This window comes from Lontra canadensis, unplaced genomic scaffold (assembly GCF_010015895.1).
Source record: "Lontra canadensis isolate GAN:19392208 unplaced genomic scaffold, GSC_riverotter_1.0 scaffold104, whole genome shotgun sequence".
NCBI lineage: Eukaryota > Metazoa > Chordata > Mammalia > Carnivora > Mustelidae > Lontra > Lontra canadensis.
The window spans coordinates 625,057-648,228 of NW_022631098.1; positions in this window are offsets into that span (position 1 = coordinate 625,057).

Below are 23,172 nucleotides of genomic sequence, written 5' to 3' on the forward strand. Positions count from 1 at the left end.
CTGTCTACTTGGGGCCTTACAGATGTCTTTTTTAAATGAAATGATCATGACTAACCATGCACCAAGTGGTTTTAACATTTTAAATACATCTTTCTCTCCACACCTGTTCTCTTGGTAACAAACTTAGTCCTACAGATGCCAAGGAGGATTGTCTTCATCTCCAAATCTCTCTTGAATTCTTTCCTTTCCATGTCTTCCCATGCCACTACTCTCCTTCATCATTTCTTAACTGGATTAGAATGAGGTTCTAGGCCTGCATCCCCACATCTTAAGCCTCTCTCTCCTGTTTAATATTTACTGGCAGAACCATTACACCTCATGATGAGGCCTTTCACAATCATCACCATCACCACCGCCATCATCATCGTCATCAGTACTGCTGCCACCATTTCACTCTTATCATTCCTTCCATCCTGTGTATCTCCCCTTCCACCCGCATTAAATTGTTCCCTTTCCTTGAATGCCTTGTTTCTTCTTATCTCTGTATCTTTTTTTTAAATAATTTTTTAAAGATTTTATTTATTCACTTGACAGAGATCACAAGTAGGCAGAGAGGCAGCAGAGAGAGAGAGGGAGGAAGCAGGCTCCCCGCTGAGCAGAGAGCCCAATGCGGGGCTCGATCCCAGGACCCCAAGATCATGACCAGAGCCGAAGGCAGAGGCTTTAATCCACTGAGCCACCCAGGTGCCCCCTTATCTCTGTATCTTGTCTCTTTTTCTTTCATTTTCCAGGATAGCTCCTTGTCACTTTTCCGCCCTTGGACCTAGATAGTCCTATCTTTCTTCATCTCTCTGGTTAAATGTCACTGTTCTATAGAAGCTCTCCCTAATCCTGTAGTCCGTACTTGACATGCTTTCCTCTCTTTTCATATTTCCATGGCAATTTGGATATATTTTATATAAGCCTTAATCTCTTTGAATGTTTTTCTCTTGCCTCTTGGTATTACTAAAATAGGAGCTCTTAAAGCACAGGGGTGGTGTTTGGTCATCTTTGTCCTTTCCTTGAGGAATCTGGCACACACAGGGTGAACAAGGAGGTTCAGAATATACCTACTGAGGCCAAGAACTAGAATGACACATAATTCCTATGATATCTTTATTTCTTCCCAAGCTACCTTTCCTCAGGTACACTGTGTTTTTCCCCTTTGGTTTGAAGAATTGTAGGAATAAAAAAAAAAAGAAAAAAGAATCAACATAATCATTAATGGAAAGTAACATTAGAATGATACCAGATTTCAACTTCCTACAGAGGTTGTGATGCCCCAGATGTCAAGGTCATCTGAAATTTGATTGTCAGTTTTGAATTACTGTCTTTTAAGAAAACTAAAGCAGTTGGATTTTCTTACAAATAATGAGCACTTAGAAACATTGCAAAATCCATATGGTTCTCTCCATTTTTAAAAATATGTATGAAGTAAATTATTTGTCTGAGATATAATTTATAGAATAGACTTAACAATTTTTGGTGAAGTAAGACAGGCTCCTCATTGGAGGATTTACTCAAGAGATACATTTGAACAGAACCACTGAGTTGAAACCTTGAAGAACTTCCATTATTTTAGAGTTGATTGCTTTTTAATTTTGTGAATGTTTGCCAGTTGTCAAATTCTCTCCATTTCTTATAAGGTTTAATATTCCTTTTGCATTCTTAAAGCTAGAAGGAGGATAAAATACCATAAGGAAGTCCGTCCTTGTTTAAAATTACTGTTATTGCACGGAATACTAGCATAATTGATCACAAAGTCCTTTAACGCACTGGGGACCCCTGGCCGGCATTCATTTAGACCATTTCACAGAATAACACATTTCAGTCAAGGTAACTGAGAATTTAGGTGCCATGTGAGGGGCTAGGATGGGGACACAAAGGCAAAGAAGCCCAGAAATTTCCATAAGGAGGCTGGCATCTACTGTGGGAGACCCATATGTAAACAGACCGTGGTGAAACCGTATGAAGCTTCTCCTCTTGGCCAACTGAAAGCAGGTCAGTAGCTCAAGAGAAGACACAGTGACCTTTAACTGGAGAGGAGAGGGAGGCATGTTATTTGGTAAAGGGCAAAGCAACGTGGCTCAGGACTAGAAAAAGAAAGAACAAACTGAGAATCTCTGGAGAGGGGCTTCTCAAAAGAAGAACACGTCCTCGCCGGATAAATGAGGGAAGAGAAATCCTAAGTCTGCAAAGGTAAGGAACAACGGAGAAGCATAATTATATAAAAGCACCTCAGGGAGATAGAACTGAAAGGTTGACTAAGGTTGGGGGCAGAAATGCACATTCTGGAAAGGTGATGCTGGTACTGAAATCTCCCTTTTACTCTGAATGAAGAGGAACTGACTGAGTTTCCGCAGGCCTCACAGAAGGCAAGGCCGTCTCGTGAGCTGGGGAGCCCAAGGCTCCGTTTCAGTGGAAAAGGTCTAACAGGTAAAGTTTTCATGAACTAGAAACCTCATCATAAGTTTGGGTTGACAAAAATGGAAAGTTGCGATTTCCTTTACACCTGGCGTAAGCAGACAAGGGTTTTCCCTCCAGTCTGGGTCATGTTCGCCCATGGTGTTGCCCAGAAGGCCCTCAATCCTTTAATTTGCCCTTAAAGAAATCTGGTTCACACAAGGGGAGCTGAGACAGTATTTCTTCCCTAAATTGTAGAACTTTGCCGTTCAGGCCTTGTCTGCTAGGTTAACTTCCGCACGTAGCCCTTGGAAATCATGTCACAATTATGTTTGAGCTTGATGGGATGAGGAGAGTCGTTGTTGTTTCCAGATTTGAAAATTAACTTTTCCTTGAACTTTGAACTGGGACCCTTTATATATAGAACAACAGATATTTAGCAAAGCTATTCTCATCTTCTGAATCAGCAAAATGTGATCCCGTAGACTAGAAATAATAAGGTCAGCTCTTCCTACACTGTGAGCTAGAATTGAACGTCACAGGGCCACTGGGGTCCTGCTCTTGAAGCCGGTAGAAACTCACATGGCTGCAGCCAGCGCAGAGCGAGTCACAGGTGGCGCTCAAGATGGGGGCGCATGGCTGGGGGCGGACAGGTCCAGAGAGCCAACCAGTCGCCGTTCACAAGAGCAGCCCGCCATGGCCTCTTGTCATCTGAACTGCTTGACTTTGTGTACTTAAAACAAGGGCCCAGAGGGATTTCAGAGGCAGAACTCAGGAGTGTGAGACAAAAGAGGCTTCTATTTCTGTGCAGAAGAGTTAGCTCCATAATCACATAAAATAGTGTATAGCTTCTCGTGCCAGGCACTATTGGGCACTGGGAAGAAAACGCTGCACAGGGCAGAATTTCTGCCAACAGGGATCTTAAGGGTAGTGGACTTACCGAGACAAGGCACAATACAAGGTGTCAGTATGTCAGCTAAGTGAGCCTTTGGGTCAGGAGGAAAGGCCTCCGAAACATAGTGGTGTCTCACACACGAATGAAGAATAAGGTGTAGCTAGCTGGGGACAGGTGGAAAGAGGGTGCTAAGCAAGTCAAAAGGTGAAGAAAGAAGAGCGATCATGGTGCATAGAGTCAAGGGACCCAGTACCAGTAGACCATTGTGGCTACCCTCTGAGTGGGTCTGATGGTCTAGCAGCTGTCACTTTTCTCCCTAACAGAAACTAAGTCCTGGCTGTGAGTGCTGGGGGCTAACCACGAGCTGAGAGTTGGATCCAGCAGATATGAATGAATACATTGGAGGGGTTAGTCTTGACACAGAGAAGAGCAGAATACTAAGCCAGCGTCTTTGAAGGAAGATAAGCCTCAAAATTCAGGAAGAGGAAAAAAACCAACTCTGAAGATCATGATAGTGACTGGGAAATGGAAAGCAGAGGCAAAATCGGGAACCTTAAGGGGCAGGACAGATTAAGAATACTCATGGAGGGTTTGATAGGATTCCTATAGTCATTATTGACATACTCTTGGCTTGCACATTGTGCTACCCTGGCAAATGATTGAGGTGAAAACTCTTTGTATTTAATATTGTATACTGTGTTGGTTTCATTATCTTGTTTTTACTAGTTTGCCTTTTTATGAAACTCCATCTTCTTGCTTCCTAGTTAAGCATCATCAATGGTGGGTTGCAGCTGTTGTAGAGAGGATAATGGGAGGTGTTTTTGGAATTTTCGGAATATTCAGGAATTTTTACAAGCCAATTGTGAAACCATTGATAGCTTAAACTCAGCCATGGTACTTGCACCATGGAAATGGGTAAACATTACTAAATCAGGATTTTTGCGGGAAGGGGAGGGAGTTTGATTTGTTTTCTACAAAGCTAGTTTATCAAGTGTGCTACTTATACTGCATCATGCATGAATTTATTTTGTATAGAAATCCTGTGAGGCCCATACTCTTGAGATCCACATTTTTTTCAGGTGAAGAAATTGAGCCAGAGAGAAGTGACATAGGGCTTCCAAGGTCACAGCTTGTGAGTAGAAGAGTCAGGCAGCCGTTACACCCCTGCTGTCCAGGTGGGCCTGAAGCCGAAACCTGCAGTTTTAACTACAGACCCTAGGGGGCTTCTACATTACAAACTCATGCTTTCTGCATTTTTTTTTTTTTTTTTTTTTTAAGGAGAAAGTATTTTTATGAACAGGTTTCTCTTCTGTGTACTCCATTTTCTTCTTAGGAGGAATGTTTTTAAAGGACTCACATCATGTATTTTTGGTTTGTGTGTTTAAACTTCAAGTGATAGATGGAAGAAGAAATGGATGGATGGACAGGCTTCAACTCACTTTCTATGTGCTTAGATCAATTATATGCTTTATAAAACAATTCTACTTAGCATTTTCTTTGCAGTAGACACTGTTCTAAGTGTTGGAGCAAGAGTTGGAGCTTATATTTTAGTAGAGCAAAAATTAATAATGCTCTTTATGTATCAAACTGTGTCATTAAAAAATAACATAGGTAATGGTGTTGAGACTGAAGGTGACATAGAAGTAAGAGATGCAGACAGCTACATGAAGATTGAGGGGAAAATATTCCAGGCACTGAAAACAGAGAGAGAGAACAAAGATGTGTGAGTCCTTTCAAAAAGGCCAGTGTCATGAGTAGTATTACTGTAAAAGAGGCAGAGCCAGGAGGTGATGGGGGTCCCTAGAGACCCGGGGGATGACTTTGGGTTGTATTCTGTGGTTAGTGGGAAACCACTGAAGGGTGTTGTTCATCAGGGTATGATACCATACCACTTGTTCTTGAGAGTATCACTGGCTACAGTGAGGAGAATGCACTTTGGGGGTAAGATGAAAGCAGACTTGATCACAGTGGTTCAGTTGAGAGGAGATGATGGTCTGAATGAGGTGGGGTTTTTCAGTGGGGATGGTGAACCTGCCTCTGTTCTTGATGTGATATTAGGCCCTGGGAAAATGACCCACTTTCTTGGAGTCTCCAATTCTTTATCTGTCATGTAGGATAGAACACAGTGTCTCCCTCACAGAAATGTGGTGATGGTGAAATGAGGGGTAAGGTATGCAGAAGGTCTGGGACACCGTCTAACAGACGACAGTTTTCAGTCCACAATCCTTCCCCCAAGTGTGCATCTCATTGACCTTCTCAATAGAACTCTTAGGTTTTTTTATGGGGAAGATGTCTCCTGAAATGCAGTGCTAATCCCTAAGATACAGTGAATAATTATACCTGATAATTATGGATACTGTTCTCAGAATTTCCAAAAATCAGCCCCACCCAGCAGCTTTCTCAGAACACTTTTCATGAATGAATAAAATAGGAAGCAGTGATCCAAGAATAAATCAGAGATTCTGAGAGTATGAAGGGAGTTCATTCTTTTTTAAATGCCCAGTCTAACAGATTAAAAATCTGTGGCTTGGAGTGGTTTTGAAAGCATTTTCTCAGAGAGAAAGCAAACAAATACAGAAACCTCAATTGGCTAATCCATATCCAGTACTTTATGAAAGGGCACAGCGTTCAACTAACATAAATGCAGTTGGATTAAGCCTCTACAAATGCTTAGCATTGAGCAAAATAGTTTTCAAATAATAATTGAAAAAATGAGAGAATGGAGTTGAGTTTTCCCACTTCTCTCTAGCCATATACTAAGTTGTTCACGTGTTCTTATTTAAGTCATTATTTCATAGATCACTACCATCCAAATACTTTTCCGCTGATCGCCACTCATCAATCCTAGACCACCTGGCCAGCACTGTGGGTGCTGGCATACGATTTACTCTGTTCCATCTGGTCTCCGCTAGAATAAGCCCCACAAAATATCAAGTGATGGGGAGTATCTACTTCATTTCTAAAGAGTCGTCTTAAAATAAAACTATATTTGGATTAACATGGGGTGTCTTGTCATCTTAATGAGCAAACATTTGGCACACAATTGGTTTGGGAGAATATGATCTCCAGAGGACATTTCTTGCCTTGAGCCAGAATCAATTTGGAATTTGAACTAAAAAATGAATCCAGTGTCCCAGCAGGGTCATCACTCCTGGGGGTAGATTTCATCAAACAACCTCTTTGTTCATTTGAGAAGTTCTGTGATTTGGAAGCTTATGTCCTGGTCCTCTAGGAGGCACCCAGTTTGATGGGAAAAGGATTAGTTGCCCATCCATTCTTGCTTCTGCAGTCCGGGTTAGGAGTCCATTGCTGCTGGGCGTGCTTACGTGGACAGGCAACTGTTCTCATCCCAGAAAATCTCAAATGAATAAAAAGGCCCAGTTTTTAGGCACACCTATGCATCAGGCTAGACATTAGACCCCATTGAGGAACCAACTAATAAGTTCAAAGTAAGGCATTTATATCATACAACTTTTGCTATTAACAAACTATCTCAAAACTTGGTGACTTAAAACAACTACTTAATATGCCTCATGCCTCTGAAGCCTCCTAGCAGAGATGGGCGGACTATCTGGAATGGCTGGGGCCTCTTTTCATGGAGTCTTTTATCAATCAGCAGGCTAGCCTGGACTTGTTAACGGAGTAGTAGAACAGTTACCAGCATAAGAGAAGAAACAGAGAAGTCTCTTGAGGTCCAGGCTTGGAAGCCACCCAGTGGTTTCTTCTAGTGCATTCTGTTGGTCAAAGAAAGTCACAAGGCTGCCCAGATTTAAGAAGCAGGGAAAGAGACTCCCCTTATTGTTAAAAGGAATCTAGGAAATCTAGGGTAATTTTGCAATCTACAAAAATATTCATGACTTTTGTCCTTAATGCAGATGTTCCCATCGAGGGAAAATCATCTTTTCATAAATAATTTACAAACAAGCTGATTTTCATAAAGTATTTTATACAGGTTAGTGAATATGGAGGCATGAATCCAGCATAGCTGATCTAAGTCTTGCCACTGTTCTACTTTTGCACCTCATCAAATTCTGAAGTTGAAGCAAACATGCTATTGAATCCCAGCATGGAATCCTTCCTTCTGGCGACGGCCTCTGGATGATTGCCATCCTATTAACGGCAAAGTAGATCCAGAAGTGAAATTCCACCAAAAAACCAAAAACAATGCCGCCCCTCAAAAAGCCTCTTGGAAGAATTCTGTCTTTTCCATTAGTGAAAAACACAGAAAGAGAAAAAAAAAACCTCTTGGCTTTATTCTTTGCAAACTGGTCATACCAACAGCAAGATTAAAAAAAAAAAAATAGTCAAGACTTTTAGTTTCAGGTGATCTATCCTGATTTCCCTGGTGCTCATTGGACAAAAGTTTTCATACTTGTTGAAATTCTCCTTTATCATTCCTAGACTTGGGCAGCATTTCTGACATCTTTGTACCTTCAAATTGTAGAGGCTAAACACTAACGTCTTCAGAAGTTATTTTTAGGTCTCTTTTGATTGAAAGATCTCCTTTGGCACATCAGGATATTTTCACAAGTCACTGTCTCCTTTTCAAAATCTGCTGTTCTCAATCTTTAACCTCACCAGTGAAGCCCAAAGTCTCTGCAGTCCATCTTCCTCAAGAGCTCAGTAAACACAGAATGATATTAAGTAGGAATCTGTCTACTTCGTGTGATGCGAGGCATCATCATCTACCTACATATTGTCATGATTCCTGATATTCCCACTATTAGAGAGGCATTATTTCTTTAGGATTAGTCCAGTTCATTGCAAGAATTAGAACATCATATATTGAGTAATTCAGCCCATCTTGACACAGGAAGGACATAGGAAGAACGACATGGAGAGTGTGAAGAGTTTGGAATTGAACGTGCTAGAACTGGGCTCAATGAGTAGGGTCACTAACTGGCAGGGTAAGCTGTGAGACTCCTATCTCTGGGTCATCTGCTGAATCAGGGCTGTGAAAAAGGAGAGCATTATGTCTCTTACTGTGAGTGTGATGAGAACATACATGAGAAGATGAGCGAGGACCAGGAGTCAGTGCCAGGACGGTGTGTGCTGGAGATCTTGAAGGACCTCAAAAACTCTGTTACTGGACCCTAAAGACAGGGCTTCTAATGAGAAGAAAAATAGTGGGGAAGAAAAGACATTAAAGATAAATGGGAAATTTTCTACTGTTCAGTTTAGCAGTCATCGTGCACCTATGATGTGCCAGGCACGATACTGGGTAATGAATCTGAAAGAGTTCCTGACTCAAAAAAAATCAGAGGGAAGCTTACAAACATTGTTAATAGCAAAACATTACTGCCACACAGTGAGCCAGCTCTTGACTCTGAGTACTAGAAGAGCCTGGAGGAGGGGCCAGGGAGAGATTGCTGTAGGAGCTCACAATGAACAAAACCTTGAAGGCTGAGTGGGTGTCACTCAAGGAATCCAGAAGGGAAGAACATTCTAGGAGAGCATTTCACAGAGAAGAAAGTAGAGAAGCCAAAGTGCTGAGGCATGAACAACACAGAGCATTCATGCTAAGCTTTTGACAGTAGGCTTGCTGGGCAGCAGCTTGGGTTCAGGGCAAAGGACCCCACCATTATGAATGCGGGAGGAGCAAGAAAAACCATTCTTTCTCAGAGTTTGCTCAGTCCTGGTGGGCATAACCATGTGTTTCTGTCTTACTCTCTGGGTCTCAAAACTCCTTATTTCTAATATATGGGTGGAAGAGTTAGCCACATAATAATCTCCAAATTCTTGTATTAACTGTATGGAATGGGAAAATTTGCCTCGAATATGGGGGCTTTCTTTAAGATCCTGGGTTGTTCTCTGAGCTCCCACACAGGGAAGTCAGAGACAAAATGGAGCTGGGATAGAAACCAGGGCTCATTTCCCCAGGTTCAGCAGCTTGCTTTTCACTACACAAATATCAGTTTAATTCAAATTTAAATATTTAAGAACCTCTATGATATTAAAGACATTTAATTCTGCATCTGAACTTTCATTTCACCTCCACTGCACAGAGAAATTAAAAAGTGCATTTCCAGATGGCCACATCACTCAGGGTATGCTCTCAGAGGTAGGCTGGCAGTCTGGAATTCTGAGTCTGTTAAATGTGCTGAGAAAAACCAGATTCCAGCATGCCCAGGCATTCCCGATCCCCAGAACCCTATAGCTACTCGATTTTGGAATTTACCCTGTGCCCAGCACTGTGCTAGATACAAGTGAGACCAAACAGAAGAATCACATCTGGACCTTAGTGTATAATCTGTACCTAATTACAAGAAGAGTCAAGCTTTGCCCACCTGAAGCAGTTAGACAAGAAATGAAAAAAAAAAAAAAAAGAAGTTTTAGTATAATATTACTTAAGCCTTTACTATCTCTCACTGGTTGGTGAAAAGCCCAGAAGAGAAATCGAAAACAAACAAACACAAATAGATCAGCTATCCACTATTTCACACCGGGAATCTGAGCCAAGTGGGGTGTTTAAGTAGCAAGGAGTAATGTGAGTTTTGTGGGTTGAGAGGTAAGGTAAATGTTGGTGGAAGGGATGAGCCACAAAAGCGACTTTTGGTGTCACCTGGCATCACTCCCTCCCAAGTTCTGTTAAATGTCCGCCTTAATTACTACTTTGTACTACTCACTTAGTCATTTATTCAGTAAATATTTGTGTAGCATGCTCAATGCTGCCAAGTGCTGGAAAGACCAAAATAATAAAACACAGTTCTGAGAATCAAGATCTTATGTCCTACTAGAGGTGCCAGACAAGCAGATGGTAGGCACAATACAGTATGAGAAAACACGACAATAAACACAGAGCACCAGGTGTGGGGATGCATGGGGAATGTGGGCTAAGCCCACTTCGTCACTGGCAGGGACACAGTGCTTGAGCTGAGTGTCATTAAGCGGAGAAAAGTGTTGTAGGCTGAGAAGGGATACCGGACAGTCCTCTGGACATTCTATGTGGTTCTGGATGGGTGGGTGGAGGTATATGAGGGCATGGCAGAGATGGTGCTGGAAACCAAGTTGGCGGGGCTCAAGTTACAATTAAGGCACTGAGACTGCTTCTAAAATGCCAGAGTTGTGGGGGAGAAATAAACACAAATGAATTACCATCCACTTACACTTCATACCAAATCAGTAGATATGTTCATTTTTGTGAAACGCTTATCAGATAGGAATGGTTCTGTGCAGCCTTGGCAAGGACAAGAGGCTGGTAGGACAAGAGGATTCTGTGTCCAGGGGGCCACTTAAAGACACTGAGTCCCTAGGGTCTGATCTGGAACGGGCTCCAAGGAAAGGAAGAATGCAGCCACTCTCACTTTACTACCTGAGCCAACTGATTGTGTGACTTTCTACTGGCAAACCACTCCTTTGTACATTTGTCAATTTAATGTAATTCTGTTCAAGTGCAAGATGGGTTTTAAGGTTCAGATGTAAATCTGAAGGAAGCCCTGATGAGTGTAGACCTGTGGTAGATCACCTGACTCGTTCTTGTCCTTGCTCCATCCTCAGATGCCCCCTTCCCAGCTGTCTGTAGGTCTCAACTCCCCAGCTACTGCCCGAAGCTTGAAGGAGCACCGCCTCTTCATGCCTTGGACAGTATGGTGTATAACGGGATGCAGAAGCACGCGATGTATTAATTCCTTCCCTCAAGAAGTCTTTTCCCAGGGAAAAATACAACAGGGCAAACAGGAAATTCTGGTGCAAAGCAATGAGGGCTATAAAAATGTGAAGGATGAATTGGAAGTTTGGGTGGAGGGGAACGGAGGCAGGGAGGCCAGCCAGCAGGCTTCTAAGCCAGTCACAATATAAAGGTGAAGATGAAAAGCAGGGTGGATCTCAGACTCTTAGAGCTACTGTGTTTTTGATTACGACCCTAGCTCAGTGCTTACTAATACAGGAGTCACACCTCCCTTCTTTTTCTGTGATTTAAAAAAATTTTTTAATTACAGAATACTTTTAGTCAAAAAATATTTTGTAATTAAAATTTTTACCATTTTTCAAAAAATTTAAATTCAATTAATGTATAACATATTATTTGTTTCATGGGTATAGATCTGTGATTCATCAGTCTTCTATATTATCCAGTGCTCATTACAACACATACCCTCCCCAGAGCCCATCACCATTACCCTGCCCTCCCACCGCCTTTCCCCTCCACCAACCCTGAGTTTGTTTCCTAAGATTAAGAGTCTCTTAGTATCCTCTGCCTTGATTCTTAAATTCCACATATGAATGAGATCATATGACAGTTCTTTCTCTGACTTATCTTACTTAGCATAATACCCTCTTAGTTCCATCCATGTTGTTGCAAATAGCAAGATTTCATTTTTGATGGCTGCATAATATTCTATTTTTGATGGTCCATAATATATGGACCACATTTTCTTTATCCATTCATCTGTCAATCGACAGTTGGGCTCTTTCGGTAGTTTGGCTGTTGCAGACATTGCTGCTATAGACATTGGGGTGCAGGTGCCCCTTTGGATTGCTACATTTGTATCTTTGTGGTAAATACCCAGTAGTGCAATTGCGGGGTCCCAGCGTAGCTCTATTTTCAACTTTTTGAGGAAACTCCATACTGTTCTCCAGAGTGGCTGCCGCCTCACACCCGTCAGGATGGCTAAAATTAACAAGTGAGGAAACAACAGATGTTGCAAAGTTGTGGAGAAAGGGGAATTCTCACATCTTACTTCCATTAACGTCTTCTGCCAACTGTCAAAAGGTTAAATCAGAAGGAGTAGAAACCAGAACAAACTCATCAGTGTTTCCTTCTAAAAATCATTGGGTCGGGAGGTCAAAGTTTGTAGAAGAACTATGAACTAGAACTGACTGACGGAGAACACAAAGACCCAATCGGAGTGTCCTGGAGTTCTGCTTGGACATAAGTGTACGACTCACAGCCATGCACTTGCGATTTTTACGACCCAGTTTTGATTGATTCCGTCCCTACTACGCTGTTGGGGACTGATCATCTCCTGGGGATTTAAATTTAAATTTTTGGTACAGCATTACTGAGAGGGAATTAATGCACCAAAATGCAGCATACCATATGCCACCCATGTATCAATTTTTTGCCAGTCGTTCTCTGCCTGGTATCACTTGATTCACTGCCTGCTCGGCCAGATGGTGGGGCCTTTACTTTCTGTTTTGGTTGTGGGGCACTGCGTGTGTGTGTCTGTGTGTGTGTGTAACTGCTTTGAGGGTACCGTGTGCGATGGAAGGATAAATCTCTGAATCCCAGCAGCCTCCGCGGCCTATATCTAGATTCATCTCTGGTTGATCAGGAACAACCGCTTCGTCATCAGCCCAGGCTGTAACAGGAAGATAATCTGTGTGTTCACAAAATTGCCCTATTGCTTTCATCCGTGGATCGTCATTTTTAAAGTTAAATCCAAGACAACATAGTATTATGTCCTTTCTCCTCTTCCAGTCTTCTCTTTTGTCTTTTTTTTTCCTACACAGTTTAATATAAGAGGACAGGCAATGCGCTGAGACACATGGTGATGTTTTCTAAGCTGAGCTTGTCATAAAATGTTGTAAGTGACCTAGGAATGATCAAGCAGCACTTCAATGCCTTCACATGGGGTGAAAATTTTTTTCCTACGAATCATGCCTCCTTGTGTAAGTGTCCCTCTGATCTTTCTGAACTGCTCACCTTCTGTGTCATGACATCACAACTCACCTGCTATAAGGAGGACAGGTAGCAGCAATATTGCAGTGGGATCATATATTTTGTTTTTCTACCATTTCGTCCTGGTGTTTTGCTCAATAAATTAGAGTTACTAAATTAGATTTAGGATTACTTTTTATATCTCTCTAAATGCTTTCGAGTCATTGCAATTTTTTTTTTTTTTGGCCCAATGGACATGTCAGGTATTCTTAGAAAAGCGTTTATAGGGACGCCTGAGTGGCTCAATTGGTTAAGCATCTGCCTGCAGCCAGGGTCATGATCCCAGGGTTCTGGAATTGAGTCCCATATCGGGCTCCTTGCTCAGTGGTGAGCTTGCTTCCTCTTCTACCTCTGCCTGCCACTCCCCTGCTTGTGCTCTCTGTTTCTCTCTGACAAATGGATACATAAAATCTTTTTTAAAAAAAAGTTTTCATGCAATTTCACCAATCCTCATTGTTTTTTTCCCAATATATATGCATTTTAAATAGACATGCTTATTGCTCCAATTTAAAAAATAAAATGGAGGATGATAACCCAGAAATGGTAAATTGCATTTAGCTGTGGGAAGGGCTTGAGAGACGACAGTTAGTGAGCAGAAGACAGCTCAGAGAAATAAAGGAGAGAGTGTGGGACCTAAGGAAATGAGTCGTCTTAAGTCCCCTCACATTTCCATGACAGCTTTATTTTTAGTAAAATACTTTTCCTGTTTGCATTTTCCTCGTGATGCACTCATGTGTGTGTGTGTATGTGTGTGTGTGTGTGTGTGTGTGTGTATACAAAGAAACTGCTAGCACCATTGTAGATGTTGGGATAGCTGGAGTGATTTAATACCACTATTTCAGCTTTTCAGAATTTGACTAGATGTCTCTCCGTTTGTTTGATGGTTTTGTGTTTGTGTGTATGTATTTGACCAATGGACATTTCTGAAGCTTGTGCTTAGGTAGTGTGAGTCATGGACTGGAAATTAAAATACCATTCAAAATAAAACAGAAAGGAGCTCAGAGACACAGGAAGCAACCCGGGGGTTACCACAGTGGTGAGGGTTTGGGGGGAGCAGATGAAATAGGTGAGGGGAATTGAGAAAGAAACAAGTCACAGGGCTGTGATAGCATAGGGAACATAGCCAATGATACTGTAATACTGTGTGGTGACCGATAGTGACTAGACGTACTGTGGGAGTCATTTCATAATGTACAAAAATGTCAAATCACTATCATGTATACCTGGAGCTAATAGGAATATGTGTGTTTGTTATAATTCAGTTAAAAATGTATGAAAATCCCCTTAATAAACATTTACAGAATGGTCTCTTTCCAGTAGTTGTGTTGAAATTACTGACTTTGTATGGTGTAGCGGAAAGCAATTTAAAGACTTTATTGTCTGAAGTACATTTATGTATTATTTACTTAACCCTTATTTCCCCACTGTCTTAGGCTGTCTTCCCTGGAAAAAGACTGGATACTTCAACTTGTGCGCAGGTGGTTTAGGGGGACACGTTACGCAGGATTGAGGGAAGCGGAAAGGGTCTAAGGGGCAGTTGAGTTCTGGTACAATGACGACAGAACTTAGTCTCACAAGGAGTTTTGGAGCTGAATGGGCCCTCAGAGATTGATCTTTTAGGCAGTAGTTCTTTACTGTCCAGCAGTAATGGGATATAGACTGGCCCCTGGGGATGAGACGTGATCATGGGCTAGGCTCCCTCTGGCTGATAGCAGTTGCTGGGAGGAGATGTGGCTGAGGACTGCCTGAAGCCAGTACTCATGGCTCCTGGAGGAATGCACTTCCTTGTCCTACGGGGAGGACCTGGGCAGCCTGTCGCAACATTCGGTACACCCACTGGAGACCCCAGACAGGGTATTGTTCTTTCAGAGGACTTCTATTAAATCTTGTGGGAATTTGAAGCTGAAAACATTCAACTGAGAAATTCTATCTCATTGTGTATTCCAAAATCAGTTCTTTAAAAAATGTGGTCTGAGACTCTCATAGAATTAGTGGGGGCCGTAAGTCCTGATTTTTTTATTTTCCTCTCAGTTGGTCTCATTGTGTTAGTCATGGCTTCTTGAGAAATCCTTGAGGTGCTGAAATTGTTTCTACAGTTACTTGGGATGAAATGGAGTCTAATGTTTTCTAGAAAATGCCATGGTATAGGCAGTCATTAGAATAAATAATTCAGTAATAATCCTGGTAAATCTAAGAATATGTTTAAGAAATCAGTTTTGAACTAATTTTATTTGGTCTGAACAACAGGCAAATTTCTGGTCATTTAACAAACATATGTTGTATATCTACTGCATGCCAGGAACTATGGGGGGAATGAGATAAAATTTCTCATTCCTGGAGAGTATATAAGCTATGTGTGATCATGACAGATTTATGTCAGCCATCTTGGTGGCCCAGAGAGAGAGGGGATTGTGTCATATTTAGGTAAAAGCGAAGTTCAGAAAAGGGATAGTAGATAAGCCAGTTTATTTCAAACAGCAATAAGATCTTTTGGGAAATATGGCCTTTGATTAATAGAGATGAGCTGAATGGTTGGAGTTCAGAGGAAGTCAGATTTTCTAGATTTGGGAACGAATTGGAATTAAAAGGTGACAATAGAAGTATGGGATTTTCAGATCCCCTGGGCCTTAGAATATCTAAGGAAGTAAGTAGTAGACAAGGGAAGGAATGCCAGATCACCGAGGACCTCTGATGATGAGCTATGAATTCAGAATTTCTTTCTTTTCATTTGAGAGAGAGAGAGAAAGAGAGAGAGAGCCCCAGCACAAACAGGGGGAATGGCAGGCAGGGGAGAAGCAGCTCCCCACTGAGCAAGGAGACCAATGTGGGGCTCGATCCCAGGACTCTGAGATCATGACCCGAGGCAAAGACAGTCGCTTAAAGACTGAGCCACCCAGGCACCCCTGAATTCAGAATTATTAATGAATAACCGGGAGCAATTGACAACTTATAACTTGCATAGTGAATAGAATTCTCTTGGATTAATTTGACATGGCTGTGTTTGTTTTTCCTAGTAACACTTAGTCGTTTGAGACCCAGACCTCTTAATTTCAAACGACTCAACTAGCATTTGTTAATCAATCACTGTGAATTTAGTGTCTCAAGATCAATTTCAAATATAGTTTATGGGGCTATATAAAAAAAAAAGCACTTATGTTTCTTAAATACCTTCTGAATAATTTTGTAAAGCAGTACTACTGGCATATGAAACTCAAATCGCAAACTACCCATAATTCTCATCCATATATATATGGATGAGTATATGTGTGTGTGTGTGTGTGTGTGTATCAGACATATACACACACGCACGTACTCACACAGACACACCCTATCCCATTGTGCTGGTTCTCAACATAATTAATAGTATAATGGAGAACAGTGTGACGTTAAGAAAGCCTACCAGTAAGCATTTCCAGTGTAAAAGTTGTAAGAGATGTGTGTGTGGGTGTGTATGCGCGTGCACGCGTGCATGAGCGCACATGAGTGGGTGTAGCGGGAGAGAAGATGGAGGGGAGGAGAAAGAAGGGAGAGAGTGAGGGAGGTTGTGGAGGCATCTGCTTTTTTGTTTCTTCCTGAGAAAACACTGAAACAGTCTTTTTTTTTCCAGTACAAGTCTCAAACTGAGACAAAGAAGAGCAAAATTTCTCTACACAATAAAGGAAGAGGTCATCATATTTAGCTGGGAACATTGTTAGGATTTTAATCATTCTTCTCCTAAGGGACAGGGTATATGGGAATTTGATACAATGAGGCCTTGTGGGTGATAGTTAAGTACCTGAGGACTAGAGGGAGGGATGAACAGCCCAGGAAAGCAGCTATGATGAAGCATCATTTCATAGTTGAGAAGGTGTGGCATGCAAATGGGAAGTAGTAGGTCCAGTACTTAAATTAGTTGGTCCAAGCGCCCCAGCCTATGCTCATAACCACACTGCCATCCTGATTCCGGCAGTGAAGCAGGAGGGGTCAGTAGAGCTGCGGTGGTCCTCTTGCAGAAGTGACAAGAGAGAGAAGATTGGGCTTTGTGCAGTTAGGCACCATGGGAACTTCAGACATTGTATTTGACAATTAAATGAAGGACTGATCCTAGAAGAATGGGACACTTGGCACCCCGGAATCTCCCGGGCCCCAAGCCCAGTGTCATATTTACCATTTAGTTCACCACTCATGGGCAGTCACGCATCAAGCAGATCTGTTCGTATGCCCTGTCTCCCCAGCCTCCTCCTTGTTCCATTGCCATCACTGTATACATGATGCACCAGGATGGTTCTGATGACACTTTCTGTGTCTGTCTCCAGACTTACCTGAAGCGTGAACACCTGTCGGAGCAACCTGCTTTCTGACCTTGCTCAGGTTCATGCCACATATGCTCCCATGCTTGAATCTTCTCCTTTGCTAAGTTTCTTTGGAGTACTTTCAAGTTTGTAATTGTGCTTTCCTTCTTGGCTTGTTAGAGGAACAGGAGTTCTTTCTTTGTAGGCATCTCTTCTACCTCTCTCTTTATTGTTGTCATCATTGATCTTAAATGACAATAAAATCCTTACATTAGGAAGGTGGCTGCTTTCTCATTTTTATGATTCTTTTTTGACCAAAGTTCAGTATTTTATCATACTAGATTTAGTCTGTTACTTCAGCCTGCTAAAATGTTCAATAATCTTGATTTTTTTAATGCCATAAACTCACTGGCCCACTCAGCTCTGAGTTATTGGATAAGAATTTTATTTGAACATCCACTGAAATTATCTAACAAAAATGCCAGGGTTCTGAGGGAAGTGAATTAAGAGCTGGAGATAGAACCAATGTGTACAGGATGGTGGTGAGGTTGATTGGAAAATGCTCTTAGGGGCTACTTAATTTTGTCATTAACATTCTTTGTCCCTCTTTTCTCATATGTAGATGAGAGGGTTTGATAGTACCTACTTTATAGGTATTGTGGACTTAAATGAAATGATGCAGGAAAATATTACATGTGTACTATTTTTATCTTTCAACTTACCATTAGAAGTCTAATCCTGATATTTAGGATTAGACTTTCATGTGTGCCACAGAAAGTCTGGCACACATGAAAGTCATGATTATTGCAGGAAAGATTTATACAGACAGTTTATATGAGTTAGTTTGGTTTTATTACAATGTGATTTTTCTACCACCTGTACATCCAACAGAAATCACTCCACCCACCCCGGCATCAATTAGCTTGCTAAGCATGCAAAGTCAAAGAACACAAAAATGAAAATGGATACTAGACTTTTTGCAAAGCTTTTGTATTACCTGAATTTATAGTTTCCCTATGACAAACCTAGCTGATTTGTCAAATAATCAGAATCACATTTCTCTGAGGTCAGTATTATATTTCCATTTGCAACATTCGCTTATTGCATGGACTATTTCTGTCAATATTGTCATTTTGAATTTTGATTAAGCATGCAACAGCAAACATGACTACAGTGTGAAGACTTTCAGTTCATAACCATATTAGGTTCCTTGGCTTTATTTAGCAGAGGGAGGAAAATGACTTTGTTACCTGAATACTAACAAGACTACCTAGTTAGCAGTTCAGGTTGCTTTAGAAGAAGAAAACCCACTAGGAAGGCTAGCAACAGCCTTGGCTAGCAACAAACATCTTGGAGATTGTTTTTAGAGATTTTCATATTTCCATATTAATATGTCATACTGATACCATTTTAAACTAATACACAAATTCCAGTTTTATGGTGTATATAGATATGCAAAATTAGAGTGGAAAATTAATCTCTCATTCAATATAGCAGCTAAAGAAAAACTCTTGTCTTCTGCACAGTGTATTCTAATTTACTCTAATAGCATTCCCAATTGTTTACAACATGCAAGGGGAAATATGTACCGTGAATAAAAGTACCTGCCATTTATTATCTATATATCAGATGCACGTGGTCTTTCTCTGTATATGTGTATTCTCAATAACACAAAAAATCTTTTATTATTTCTGTTTAAGAGTGAGAAAATTATGGCTCATGGGCTATTAGTAATTTACCCAAAGTCACAACTTGAAGATTTAAGATGTTTATCTGAGTTTAAAACTTGCATATTATCCATTAAAACCTGATTTTTGTTTTCAGAGAGGGAAAGCAGGGGCAGAGAGAGAATCCCAAATAGGCTTCACACTCAGCATGGAGCCCACCCAGAGCTTGAACTCATGACCCTGAGATCATGACCTGAGCTGAAATCAAGAGTCAGACGCTTTACGGACTGAGCCACCCAGGCGCCCCAAAGCACGAGAGTTTTAATTTCTTTTTCAACCTTCTGAAATAGTTTTAGCTGAAATTTTCCTAAATTTATACCTTTCTGTCTTTTACCAGTGATAATAGGAATTGAAAGAAGTATTAAAAATAGGAGGTGGGGGGACGGTGCCTGGGTGGCTCAATGGGTTAAGCATCTGATTCTTAGTTTCTCCTCAGGTCATGATCTCAGGGTCTTGAAATCAAGCCCTGCCTCAGGCTCCATGCTGAATTGGGGAGTCTGCTTGTCCCTCTCCTTCTGCTCCTTCACCCCACCTTCTCCTCTTCTCTCTCCATCCTCAAATGAATACATACATGCATACATACATACATACATACATATATACATACATATGTAAATAAATATCTTTTTAAAAAATAAGAGGTGGGGCTGAATAACAAAATGGATTTGCCAGGAACCCACCTTCTATAAAACACCCACATGTAGCATAAAATATATTTTGCCGTTTTGCTGGGCCACAGATGTAAAGGAGATGGCCAAATGGCTAACAATCAAAACAGGTTGATGCTTGATGAGCAGTAAGCTTTAAATCAGATTTCCCCTGGAGGTAAATAACCGATAGCTTTGTAACCAAGAGACTAAACACTGGATTAGCTACAGAGTGGGGGAACAGAAAATGAGCCTCCAGAAATGGACTTAGAATGGTAATAAAATAGTCCCAGTCTGTAGCAAAAGCAGGTCAAAAGGAAATAGAATTAAATCCCCACTGGAAGAAAGCACCATAACTTTTGTCTTGTAGGTTTTCCATAGATTAAGATGTATGGCTTCCAAATAATCATCATATACACAAGGAAATAAACTACCATGAATGAAAGCCAGCAGAAGAACAAACAAAAAAACAAACAACAAAGACTAGAGATCTCCAAAGAAATAAACGACGTACAAAAAAGAGTATGTGAAAATGATCAAAACTGATAGTTGGCATATTGGAAAAACACAAAATAGAACTTTTATCATAAAAAATATTACAAAACAGAAACTAAGTAAGATGTAGCTGGAGAGAAAATTAGCAAACTGAGAAACACATGTGCAGAAGTAGCACAAAACACAACACAGAAGTAGGAGATGAAAACCATGACAGTTTAAGATAGATGGAGGATAGAATAGGGGTTATAGTGGATGCTTAACTGAATTCCCAGAAGTCCAGTATGGAGATAATAGAAGAAAGGCAACATACTCAGGAATATCATACGTTGATCATTCTAGCTCATGCTGTAATGAAGCAACCCCCACATCTTAGTGGTTTAGTACAACAAAAGTTGGCATCAGTCAAGATGATGCTTGCCTCTGTTTTTCATTCAGTGAGTCAGTAATCTAAACTGTTCTGATCTTGACTCTCTCTGCCATCTTGACCTGAAGTTGCCATGTTTATTCTGGAAGGGGAAGAAGGGTGTAGAGAATGACACAGGCCTTGTCACTGTCTCAACCTGGAATGATGCCCATCTCTCCCACTTACCTACCCTGAACAAAACAGTCCCAAGGTCCCTATGAAAGTTTACCAATTAGACTGAAAACAGATTTCTCAATAGCAGCAATAAAAGGGAGCAGGGAATAATACATTTGAAGGGCTAGGAGAAAACTACTTTCAACTTCTGTGTTCCTGAAAAAAGAAAAATCAAAAGGGAAGACAGATTAAACATATTTTCAGATGAAATACATATTTTATTTATATATAAAGAGATTGCCATAAATAAGTCTACATCAAGGGATTTGCTGAAAAACTTATGTGAGATAATCAATGATCTCAGAAGAAAGGTCCACGATTCTGGAAGGAATAGTGAAAAAGAAATCGATGAATATGTGGATAAATCCAAATAAATGTTTTTAAATAAAATAATATCTAATTTGGGGAAGTTGGAAAAAGAACAGCACTAAATGATTGAACCAAAAAGTGCATGTAAAATGGAGAAGATTGATTTGAATATGGTGTTAAGTATTTTCTTACATTGTTTAGAGGTGAGAATTATATTAGCTTCAAACATTAAATTAGAATGTATAATGAGCTTCTATGATAACTAACAAAAATAGAGGGGATATAATTTTCAAATGAGTAGAATAAAATGAATGGTTTAAAAATAATAAAGCAACCTAAAAATTCTAAAGGCTTAAAAGGAGAACAAATGAAAAGCTCAGAGCGATGTGAAGTTCAGACAAAAGTGACTTTAAGATAAGCAATTTTAGATATTGGAAATGTTATTGCATAATACTAAAAATTTGAATTGAATCAGGAAAGTTAAATGATATAAATGTGTATCCATCTAAAATCACATAAAATATAGATATAAAACCAAAAGTGCTTTGAAAACAGTAAAAAAGTAGTTCAACTGCCATCGAGTTTAAGAATAAAAGAGAAAAGGTACAGATATTACAACTGAAAAATGAGCATGACCACAGGCAGTAGAGTGTAAAAAAAATATAAGGCAAACAACGTTATGCCAACAAAGTCTATTTTGACAAATTACTAGGAAAAATATCACTTAACGGTGGTTATTCAAAAAGAAATAGGCCAATAAGAAGTGCTGATAAAGTTGTGGAGAAAAAGCCATTGTGATGTACTATGGGTGGGAATGCAAACTGGGGCAGCCATTGTGGAAAATAGGGCGGAGGTCCCTCGGTAAACACCGAGCTACCACGTGATCCCACAATTCTACCTCTGCATATATATCTGAATGAAACGAGCTCACTGTCTTGAAGAGATATCTGTTCCCCCTTATTCATGAGAGCATTATTACAGCAGCCCAGATATGGAGACAACCTAAGTGTCCATGGAGGGATGAATAAAAACAGACACACACACACACACACACACACACACACACACACAAATGTTATTCAGCCATAAAAGAAGGGACTCCTTCCATTTGCGACAACATGGATGGAACCTGGCGACATGATGCTAAGTGAAAAAAGTCAGACACAGACAAATACTGCATGATCTCATTTGCATATAGAATATAAAACACCTTAACTCATTTAAACTGAGAGTAGATTGGTGGCTGCTGGGGTGAGGTGGGGGATTTGGGTAAAAGAAGGTGGGAAGACGGTAAAAACTTTGAGTAAGGTAAGTTCTGGAGTTCTGACCTAAAGCGTGACGACTTTAGCTAACAGTACTGTAATGTATACTTTAGAAGTTGCTAAGAGTAAATCCTAAAAGTTCTTGATCCCTCTCCCACCCACTCCCCTGACAAGGATAATTATATAAAGTGATAGATGTGTTAACTAACCTTATTGTGGTAATCATTTGGCAATATATGCATTTATCAGATCGTCACGTTGTTTTATAGAGAAGTTCTAGAAAACTTCCATGAAACAGATAAATCTAATTCTCTGCAAAACATTTCAGAGAAAAAAAAAGTTTATAACTCCCTATTCATTTTAATAGATGACTTTTACATTTATAACAAAGTATACAGAATATGACAAATGGAAATCATAAGCTAATCTTACTCATTAATATAGATCAACATTCTAAACAGTTTTAGCAATTCTGGCCATATAAACATAATTCATTATGTGTAAGTTGGGCTTCTTCTTGGAATAACTTGATTCAACACTAGAATTGTTTAAAGGAAAGAAATATGATTATCTCAAGGCATGCAGCAAAGTGTCTTATAAAATTCAATTTCTGTTTATGACTGAAAGAAAACCTTACAGCAAGTATCCGTTCTTACTATATGAGATGTCAGAAGCATTCTTGCTATCACTGCGTCTAGTCGACATTGCGTTGGAGGTCCTAGAGGTGCCACACTAGCTAGTGAGGTAAAACAGTAAAAATGAAGGTTCAAGGAAGAATTGGAGGGATTTGAACAATTCTCTCATAAATCAAAATACAATCATCTTGGGTTGCCTATCTGGCTTAGTCAGTACAGCATGGGACTCTTGACTTCAGAGCCTTGAGTTCAAGGCCCACATTGTTCATAAAGCTTATTTTTAAAAAAATATAGGAGTTCTTGGGTGGCTG